The sequence below is a fragment of the Protopterus annectens genome, chromosome 5.part1 (assembly GCF_019279795.1).
Source record: "Protopterus annectens isolate FY-2018-M chromosome 5.part1, PAN1.0, whole genome shotgun sequence".
In the NCBI taxonomy this organism is placed as follows: Eukaryota; Metazoa; Chordata; order Ceratodontiformes; family Protopteridae; genus Protopterus; species Protopterus annectens.
The window spans coordinates 474,248,124-474,260,200 of NC_056736.1; positions in this window are offsets into that span (position 1 = coordinate 474,248,124).

Here is a 12,077-nt window from a genome sequence, read left to right on the forward strand (position 1 = left end):
TTTGGCATCACCCTTTTAGCCACCCCAACCCCACACACAGTTTCAGTGCCTATACATGCTCCATCACCAGTGGCCATAGGGGAGGGAAACCTGGTGTTTGGAGGCAGTGCACAGGAAAGTGTGGTAACCATGCCTACTGTGTCTGGTCACAGCAGACATAGAAAGATGTCCGGCAGGGCACCTCATAGGCAGATGTCCCAGGGTGCTCATGGTAGGGCCATTGATCATCATGCCCCTGGCAGACACGATACAGCTGGTACCTGCAGGTGCATGTTTCAGGCTGTCATGGCAGTGCAGGCACATATGGAACATTACACCAGACAGGACCTGAGGCTGCAGAGGGCTGGTCTCACATCTGCAAGTGACAACTCCCATGAACTGTCTGGTGCTATCCGTGTGTTAACTGAGCTCATGGATAGATGGTCTGGTGAGATGATGTCCCTCATCAGCCGTGGTCTTTCCGTGCTTGAACATGTGGTGGGAGTGTTGTCATGGCCACTTGGATGAAGGCCAGCAATGCCAACAGCTGGCAGTCAACGTGGACATGCTAGGACACCACGGGGCTTCCATAGTGGCAGTACCAGCCCTGGCACTGCAGGGGGATGCTGTCCACACCACACTACAGCAGGCCATGAGCATGTGGTCCTGGCCAGTCCCAGGAGGGACCTGGTTCCAGTGGACATTTGTCATCATCAGGTGAGTGTAGCACATCAAGGCCTGTACCTGAACATGCCCATGGAACCCCTGGCAGGCACAATCCATGTGTCTGTCGCCAGAGGCAATGAATTGCACACCCTGCCAAGTATGGTCTGCAGCTGTCCATAAACACCTTTGTAGGGCAGCCACATGGCAGAACTGTGTGCATGCATACCCACACACTATACAAACACATCTAGGGCAACCCCATACCTACACACACCACATCACCCACACACATGGTATCAAATGTATGGCCCACCCTCAGCCTCTGGAAAACCAACAACACACCCTGTGCATATGATGATACCTGTGCCACATCCCTGTCATCCATACCATGAATGCAGGGACAGGCTAATATGTTTCTGATGCACATGGTGACTGTACTACAGTGTACCACAGTACTGCAGTGTAACATGTTGTAAGGAGTAAAGTGTAATAGATATATGTCAGGTACTGTAGCCATCCAGCAATGATGCATTATAGCTGTTAGTAACACCAGCTGATTGTGGTCTCTATAATGTTATCCATTTGTGTTGTAGGTGTACATGTGTCAGCACGTGGATGATCTGCAGTCGTATTCCACAACGGGGTATGGCACTGTGGTGACACCATGGCTGTGACATATCGGGGTACAGTTGAAGACATGTCACAGGTTTGTTTAGCAGTTATTGCCTGTGCCACATGGACAGGTGACCCGCTGGGATGTGTATACTCTGCAACCTGATGTAGACCCATCCACATACATGCACACTCTTACTTGGCAACACTGGGACTAGATCCCTACCTAGGTATGTAGTGATACTGAAGTGTGTGACTTTCATTGTGCACACCACACAGCGTTTAGGGTCAGGTGTGTTCTAGGTTACATGTTACATGCAGAACATCTCCAGACATGTACAGTATGCTAATGTGGGATGTAACGGGTGTATGTGGATGGTACATAGTGTGACATACCTTCATATACTCATTAACAGACACATAACAGGCAGACACACGTCTGAGAGACCTGGGCCTATCACTGCTAACTAACTTGACTGTGTGTCCAATGTGTTACAGGTAGGCTGCACACAGCACATGCATAACTGGCCTGGATTGTGGTATCAGTTACCTGTATGGTTGGTGGTGACAGTGGTAACCATAACATGGTACATGGGACATATACTGGGTGTACCTTGGTGTAATGACAGTGTACACAGCACCCACATCCCCCAGTGGATGTTTTACTCCCTGAAACCAGGAAGACACGCTGACATACCCACCATCACACATTGACCATGACTGTGATACAACCCATTGTATATCCCAACAGTGGTACTATGGGAATATGAATCTAATGCACATGCTACACACATACTAGAATGTTGCATCATCATGCCTCACCTATGGGCAGCAATAGCACTATCTGTACTACTGTGTGGCAATGGGTATTGTAATAGGAGTATGTGGCCTTGGAATGTTGTACCCTACAAATATACAGACATGCGCACATATACACACTTGCCAGAAAACAATGGGTATTCCATGCCTATCAACCCATTTGTACAACACTGTTTTGCTGGTACTGCAAGACTCATGTAGTTGGTATGGAGAGGAACTTAACAGGGTACATGTAATGTCCCATACAGCAGCAGCCACAAATGACTATGGTAATGGGTGTTGCGGTGGTTGTGAAGGCCCTCATGGAATTCCCAAGTACAGGTGTGCTAACACACAGACACTGCTATACTCAGTCATGCACATGTACACGTGTTAGCACTGGGGTGCATTGCTGCAGGTGGTCATAGCTGTGTATCTAGCTATTGTCTGAGGAGATATGGGTTGTGTAGGGGTTGTGTGTACAGTGGTATCCTGCCACCTGCCATGTGGCTGCAGGCAATCTATCGACAGACACTACAGTGGTGCTCTTCAGGGTGAGAGTGACATGCATCAGCCAATCCTCCAGGTGCCTCCTGCACATGGTCACTGAGGTGATCAAGTTGACATGTATTCAACATGCATTACAACACATGGTTAGTGTCTGTGATGGAGACCTGTACCCAAGCATGTTCTGTTGATTGTGATAGTGTAGTGGAGATAGCCATGGCATGTGGTGCGTACAAGGTGCTATTTTCTATATGTGCCAGTTCTTACAAAGATGGGCTGACATGTCAGTGTTAATCAAGCTTAGGTTGCCTGTGCATATCCTAGCTGGATACTGCTATCTACACATCTGTACAGTGACTGACAGTCATCAGCTTGGCAAGTAGCTATGCAGTAGCATGAATGTGTTGACAGATAGACATTTGACAACAATATGTATGCCATAATTACATGTCAGAAGCCCTCACTAACATGTGCTGTACAGACAGTAGTCTACAGTTACATTCCACATGTCAGATCATTACCCAGTAGGGATTATATACTGTGACACAGTTCACACACCAGGGATACAACAGGGAGGCCTCAGAGTCCAGCTATGGCTGCAGGTGTGCCTGTTGTCAGTAATACATTTAGCACTGTACTCTTGCCTGGGTGAGCACTGTCAACAGTAGTACCGGCATGATGCACTACATGCCAGTGTGACAGCACATACCCTGGGCTACTAACCCTGTATGTAACAAATTTACATGGATGAAAGTGCTGTACAGGCCTCATATACATCTGTGTCCCACACATGACACTCGCTCCCCTTGCTACTGTAATGACAGCACATAGGTGCATATATTGTACATGGCATTACATACACTTATTACAGATGTCATTACAGTGCTATGTTATCAGACTGGGTGGTGTGAACTAGTTACCAGGGCTAAGCCATGCTTAGCAGATATCAACATTGCTACAATATAACAGCTAAGCTGATTTGTGCACTGGCAAACGAAGCCTACACTGTGTAAGCGCCCGTACATTTACCTGTAGTTTAGCACCACTTAGCTTCACGCAAACCCAAGCAAAGTTGCTTAAAGCTGCACAAAACTGCCTTAACCACTATGTTTCTGACAGCCCTTGTTCTGCCCAGCAAAAAAATGAACAGCCCTTGCAGATCTTGACCCCAGGACCCTGTACACTATAGTCACAACACTTAATCACTATGTCATGACCATTGTGAAGACAGCTGTTGGTTTTCCAATATATCTGTCAATACACATATTGATTAGTATTGAACAATTGCCTTTACTTTCACGATTGTGTAGTACTTGTTATTAATATGACTGTTCCAACACATATGTTATTTTATCATAATGTACACATAGCAGATACATACGGTGAGATACATCTGGGAGGGCATACACAACCGTGAGGTTTACACATGACAGGAATATGAATATATACATATAATAGGTTGATATATGTCTACATGTACATACACATGTATATTCATACATATGTCTGTATACACATGTGTATAGTGCAACATATATATGGCCATGTGTAAATCTCTTTATATGTACATATATATATATATATATATATATATATATATATATATATATATATATATATATATATATATATATATATATATATATATGGGTCTACTTCATATGATCGACAGTTCATATGATCGACAACATTTTCAGAGAGACCAAAACACCTAACGCTCAAAACTCTGACAACTCATTTGGTCGAAACTCATAACATTGGCACATGGCATTCAAAGGATTATGCCCTTTCCCCACTGTAGCACAACCCTGGAGTTAGAATAAATAGATAGGGGGGGTGTGGAGGGCGTAGACCCCCACATACATAGTAAATTTCACAGATACATGTGGATAGGTATAACAAAGATAACAATATTTATCTAAATAATGTGGGGGGCTATGCCCCCCACACCTCACCTATTAATTCTAACTCCAGGGTCGTGTTACAGTGGGGAAAGGGCATAATGCTTTGACTGCCATGTGTTGATGTTATGAGTTTCGACCAAATGAGTTGTCGGTGTTTTGAGCTTTAGGTGTTTTGGTCTCACTGAAAATGTTGTTGATCATCATATGATCATCAATATATATATATATATATATATATATATATATATATATATATATATATATATATGTATATATGGTTTACCTTTGAATAATAGAATGTCGTTTATGTGACCATGCATATGTGTGACTCGTATGATTGAAAGTACACATTGCTGTCTACCAAAATGTCAAATGACACATAGTGGAATCCAGAATTTGTCCTTTTTAGAACCGATACCATAATAAGCTTTTACCGTGCAATACTGGATAGTGAGCAGTCCAACACATACCAGTGTGAAAGTTCCGTAGTGCAGAGTATTCAAATCCCGTTCCAAGCAACACACATCACTAAAAGCATATGGTTGACGTACATTTCACACTTAGAATGCATCCCATGTGAAACCTTACCACTTCTTAGTGCATTATATGACCATATGCCTGCATAATTCAAGGAGATAAACCTTGAAGTATATTTCATCACTTCTCCGTGTTCTAAAATGAGCAATGCTTGGCTACTAAGCGTACAAAGCCCCGTGCAGTAAATTGTGCCCTATTGCATAGCAGCCTTTCAAAGGCTACTTCGTTGTCCATGAGCCTCTTCTTCTTTGGTGATGCAGGTACACACAATTCATGTCTCACACGCATGTCATCCACATGATTTTGTTCAAGTTGGATGGCATGCAACACATCCAACCGATACAGTTGTTTCTTCCCCATTAAACTTCTTAGTCTCCTGTGCCATCCATCCACCACATTTTGGCTAAGTGGATAACCCATGGTGCATGTATCAAACTGGTTCCAAAAGGATATCTCAAATGTTGGAGGCAACCTCTCAGAAGTTATACCACTCATCCCATATCAGCATGGTCCGACGAGTATGTAGTTTTCCCTAAAGAATGTACATAGCGCCTTACCATTTTCTGGCATGTCAGACTCAATTTCTGAGATAAGTGGAAGCAACATCCTCTGGAGCCACAAAGGCAAGTGCTGGGATCTCCTTACATAGCATTGCAAAGGTAATACCACCACCAAATGTTGCCGCTAAATGCAGCTTCTGTATCTGTTGCCAGACTATCTGGCAAAGGTGAAACCACCAGCCTTTCGCTGCTTATTCAGTCAGATGTCGATTGATACAGTTCAATGGGGCTCTCTCAAAGTCAGTCAATACCATGTTAGGCATCAGCTTTAAATCATGCTCAACACACAACTGTAGCACTATGCCCCAGAACAGGTCGTAACACAGTCCTGACTTGCTGGGCAGTATACCGTATATCACTGGACACTCCTTCCTACTGTTGGCACTATCAAGAGCACAATGTCTACTGTATATTTGACGACATTCTGTTGGGATAATGAGGAATGTTCTGTCTGCAATTATACACTCAGTTTGAGGTTCTCAGGGGTAGTTATTACAACAATATGAAATGCATCCTCAGCATCAACACTACTATGGTGGACTATGAAAGCACCCATCTTAATGGGAAGCATTTTAGGGCTTAAGTCCCTCAATGACTTCATTGCTTTGAATTTCTTGGATTTTTTGTTGTACCTATGCCTGTTAATCTCTTGCTTTAAGACAGTTCTATTTAGAAGCTCGTGGACAACATCAGAGGAAGTGGTGGCCAGTACCTCTGAGACCACTTACAGAGGTCCTCAGTAGAGTGCTCTGCCATCCTCTTAAGCTGGTCTCTTACCCTAAATACTTCTGTCTTGAGGACATCAGGACATGGTAGTGCTCCATACTCTTAAGTAGTTTAAAGCCCTCACACTCCACTTCCATGACACACCTGCCTCTACACTTATCTCTGTTCTTCTTAATGCAGCACCAGTACTGCTTGTCATTGATAGCTTTTTCTTTATAGTACTGATACCCATCCACAACTAACAGCTGTCTCCTTTTCTGGGTTGTACTCGTACTGTACACAGCATTCACCACTCCAGGCTTAAAATGCACATTACACGCATCATCCTAGAAGTACACAAATACTAGCATTTTACAACACAGCTGTAGTGTATTTCATGACATTTACGTTATATTAATTTATATTTCTCACCTGCATGGTGCCTTTATGCAGTTCAAACCAGCTAACAGTTTACGTGACAGAACAAAAGTTGGGGAAGCAAAACAGACCCATAACAGGTACTGATTCACGTTTTTATTATCGCAACAGTCACTTACTTCCCATTCGGATGTGTGAAAACATATAGGACAGAATGTTCGACTATTTGATTTTCAATTAATCAAAGATAAACCATATAGATATATATATATATATATATATATATATATATATATATATATATATATATAGCTATATATGTATGCACATCCTATAATACAGATTATGCCTATTTATGTCGATATATATGTAGATATCTATAACTATATGTGCATACATATCTATTCTGATATACCTTTTACTGTCAATATATATGTAGATATTCATAAATATATGTGCATATATATCTCTATCTCTATATGTATAGACATATATTGCTGTGTACATGTATATATATATATATATATATATATATATATATATATATATATATATATATACGTACATATACATATCCAGCTATGTATGCCAATATGTATATGTGTATATATCTATACAGATATATGGATAATTATATGTACATATATGTTCACCATATGTCCTGAACATGAAGTGGAGCCCTACCTCAGCCCCGATAGTCCCAACCTCTTAGTGCAAGGGGATGTCAGGTATGCATTGCAGGTATATATGTAGAGTATTGCTACTGTAATAGGGGTTGTCTTCAATGACATGTTGTGTGTGGGAGGCCACATTTGTTTTTAACATGTGCGCCACTGGCTACTGTCAGACACCCTAAGGACATCATAGTACAGTACCACTGCTAGCACACTTATGATCCTGTGGACTACAGCAACGATATGGCCAATAAATGAGGACACTCAGACACACTCTGGTCAGTCCAGAGATATATAAAGAACCCCTTAGTGCAAGACATGTGGACCTAGCCTGTCAATGTGGATGTTAACAGCCATGTAGATGGGTTTATCTCGTAAATACTGGTATACATTTGCCCATTGGTTATGCATTCACACACCCCTGTCTGTCCTGGCACATAATAACAGCTGGTACAAAGGTGTCATGGCCACATACTACCCACTAGTTAGTGACATACATCTGCACATCATCCCACTGCTTTGTCTGACATACATGACTGTTATGGTGACCTGACAGCAGTACATCTGGCAAGTATCTGGACATAACATCACAATGGGTATGTACACTAAGCTCCTGGGCATGTAACAAAGCACTGTGCAGGCTACAGGCAGACTGCCACAGCACTGGCCTACATTTCTTATGGGGGAATACATGTGTACCTGCATATAAAGCAGGCTCTACAGGCATGTCACAGCACAGAGTAACAGACATCTGTGTGAAAGTGTATAACCACAACCAATGTGAACACAGCCACAGCCACATATGGTAAGCTAATGTAATATTACAGTATATAGACTATCTGATCAACACCATCCTCATATCTGCAACTCACACACTAACCCTAAATATACTGGACCACTATACAGTGTGGTTTGATGCCTGTCTGTGGTATGGGAGGTGTGTGTTTGGCCCTACAAACATGTAAGCCGATAGAGTAACATACAGTGGAGCAGCATGTAACATCAGATAGAGCAGGACCAAGAACAATGACATCTACCACAGTCTGTACACAGGCCAAGGTACATATTCACATTACACACACTGTCGACAATCACCATAGGTACACAGACCTAAATACTGTACACACAACCATAGAATGCCCAGGTTATGTCCTCAAATATAACCCTTACTATACATAACATATGTAGCAGTCTGATATCTCACTGGCTTGTTATCAGATATGATGTCAATAAATTATGGTGTACAGAACATATGCACCTCTTACTGCATGACATATGTACAAAGGTTGACAGTGTTGTGGCTGGAGGCACAAACACAGGGCCAGTATTGACATGTTGTCATGATAACCTCATACATTTACTGTTGTAACAGGGTTTGTTGTAACATATGTCCTATGAGGGATATGAAGTCAGTAACTCTCATGGCTGTCACCATGTACTGACTGTAATCCTCACACTCTGCGTCTGCAGTTCACAGATAAGTGCTCTGTGAGTAACACAAGTAACAAAAGGCACCACACACTGCCCAGTCTGCAGATGAACCTACAGATGGGGGTTTCCTCAGAAACATAGCACTGTCATGACAGGTATTAAAACATGTAGACCAGCCATATCCACACACTGCCTGTTAAAACAACATTACTCCAAATGCAGAACTGCTACACTTACATTCTGTAGTCATGTCAGGCACATTCCCCTCCTGTGTGTTGGCTTGTTTCCACAGTGTATGTTGTTAGAGGTACATCCCCAATCCATCTGTGATGCTGTTTGCCAAACACCAGATTTAGATCCTGCTCACAGTGACTGAAAAGGCCCAACATGATGTTCCTAGATATTGGAGTGTGTTTCCATACAATTGGCTATGGGAATGTTACCACAGCTGGTCCACATGCAATCAGCTAGAGGAGAGCTGCAATTTATGCAGAGGCCATCAGCTGATCATGAGCATCACTTACAAAACACATGCTGCTGCCTAAGCAAATTAGGTGTAGTTCTCCACATCCACCAGAGAGGGAGTGAGAGAGGCAAACAGAGGCAAAGATAAGTCAGGGATGGTGTGGGAGAGTAAAACCTAAGCATGTTTGTGTCACACACCTACAAGTACAGGGAATCAAACCCTTGACTGACTATGTATTGCTATCACGTCTGCACAGTTATTGGATGTGCTACATTGCTTACATGTTGAGGAGCTCTCCAAATGTATATGTGATGGTGAGTGACATCTGCAATAGTGATATGGCAGCAATACGGTAGGTGTAGTACAAGTGCCTGTCCGCATGAACAGGTGTCAGTGTCAACACAGCCGCACTCTCTCAGGGACTCACACACATTGACACACTTAGCAGGGTCAGGAATACACTTCCTCACTAGTTAGTTTGCCACAATATAGTACTGTGCAGGTATCACATGCACCACAGAGGTTATCTGGAGTTTATATAGGCAAAGGGTATGTAGAGGTATCTGACATCAGAAGGCATGCTTCAGTATGCCAATTGGGGTTGTAGTGAATGTGAATGTGGTGAAAAGCATCATACACCACACACACCGACACAGGGTGCCAGTACTGACTTGCATGCGGGCATTGGTTCATGGGGTCATAGTGGTTGACTGTGCCAGAAGGCTATACACAGCTAGGTGAAGGGTATACCTTGGCATAAGGCCACATGACAATGGTCTGGAGTGTGGCTCAGGGGTGTAGTGTCTGGATTGGCCCACACAGGTTAGTATTGTATTCACCATCCAGTCACCTGGGTAACTATTGAGTGTGACCATTGCTGTTCAATGCTTGCCATGTACGTGTGCTGTAGTCCATGACATGGATGCTGTCTGGGATATGCACACATCTCACATGCATGTACAGTGACATGTGGAACTGTACTTGGGGTGTCTGGCCCATGTTGTGTACACAAATTGTTGTAATCAGATGTGCCTGTCCATGCCTCATGTGCTGGGAACAGGTAATGGACAGCAGGTTGACCCTGCACCTACAAAGATAGCATGATACAAGTATTGCCTGGTGTAAGTGGCATCTGTCCATACAGGGCATATGCATAAGTCATGGTATTTCCTTTGTAGGTCACATTTGATGGCACCACAGGTGTTGCAGGCATCCAGTGGGGAGCATAGTGAAGGCACACTGTCTGCATGTACGTGCATATTTTACTGATGGACAAGGTGCCATGGCCTCTGTCGTCCACAGCAATCACATCATGTTTACTATCTGTGGGCAATATGCAGGGTACTACCAACATAGCAGTTGTTGCCTAGGCAAGTGTGTTTGTATATGAGCCATGGGTTGAGAGTGTTCTCTGTGTAATACAAAGGTTGCTAACTTTGTTTGCCAGGCTTTGATGTCACATGTAGGAGTATGGATTGCCACCCCAGCCTCCCGGCTTTTTCACATCTCTTATCCTTGTAAGGTGGACATTGTGACATATAATAGGGCCACCATATAAGAAATTTGCAAAACCGGCTCCACAATGAGTCCAGTTTTTGCATACTCACAGCCACCTCCTCACAGGATATGAAAGACAAACACAGACTCACACACACACCTGCCATGTCTGGGATTAGAACTCCTACCTAACTAGTTTGGCACACTACAGCATTTCACAGTTATAGGAGGTGCCATGGCGATTACTGGGTTACATCTTTCCCAAAGGTGTATTTCACAGTGAATGACATCAGCAGCCTTGCCAAAGTAGGACATTTGAATTGTAGTGAGTGTGACTAGCCTAAAACGCATTGCTCCCTACACAGACAGAGACAGACACACACATGCACACACACACACAGTTGCCATGTCTGGGATTAGAACTCCTACCTAACTAGTTTAGTACACTACAGCAGTAAACTGTTATAGGATGCAATACGGAGATTACTGGGCTACACTTTTCCCAAAGGTGTATTTCACAGTGAATGACATCAGCAGCCTTGCCAATGTAGGACATTTAAATTGTAGTGAGTGTGACTACCCTAAAAAACATTGTTCCCGACACACACACACACACACACACACACACACACACACACACACACACACACACACACACACACACACACACACACACACACACACACAGTTTCCATATCTGGGATTAGAACTCCTACCTGACTAGTAGTACACTGCAACATTATGCAGCTATAGGACGCGCCATGGAGATTACTGGGCTACACCTTTCCCAAAGGTGTATTTCACATTGAATGACATCAGCAGCCTTGCCAAAGTAGGGCATTTGAATTGCAGTGAGTGTGACTAGCCTAAAAAGACATTGCTCCCTACACAGACAGAGAGACACACAGACACACACAGCTGTCATGTCTGGGATTAGAACTCCAACCTGACTAGTTTTGCACACAACAGCATTACACAGTTATAGGACATGCCATAGATATTACTGGTCTACACCTTTCCCAAAGGTATATTTCAGAGTGAATGACATCAGCAGCCTTGCCAAAGTAGAGCATTTGAATTGTATTGAGTGTGACTAGCCTAAAAAGCATTGCTCCCTACACAGACAGATGCACACACACATACACACACACACAGACACACACACACATACACACACACACACACACACACACACACACACACACACACACACACACACACACACACACACACACACACACACACACACACACACACACACACACAGTTGCCATGTCTGGGATTAGAACTCCTACCTAACTAGTTTATTACACTACAGCATTACATAGTTTTAGGATGTGGCACAGAGATTAATGGGCTACTC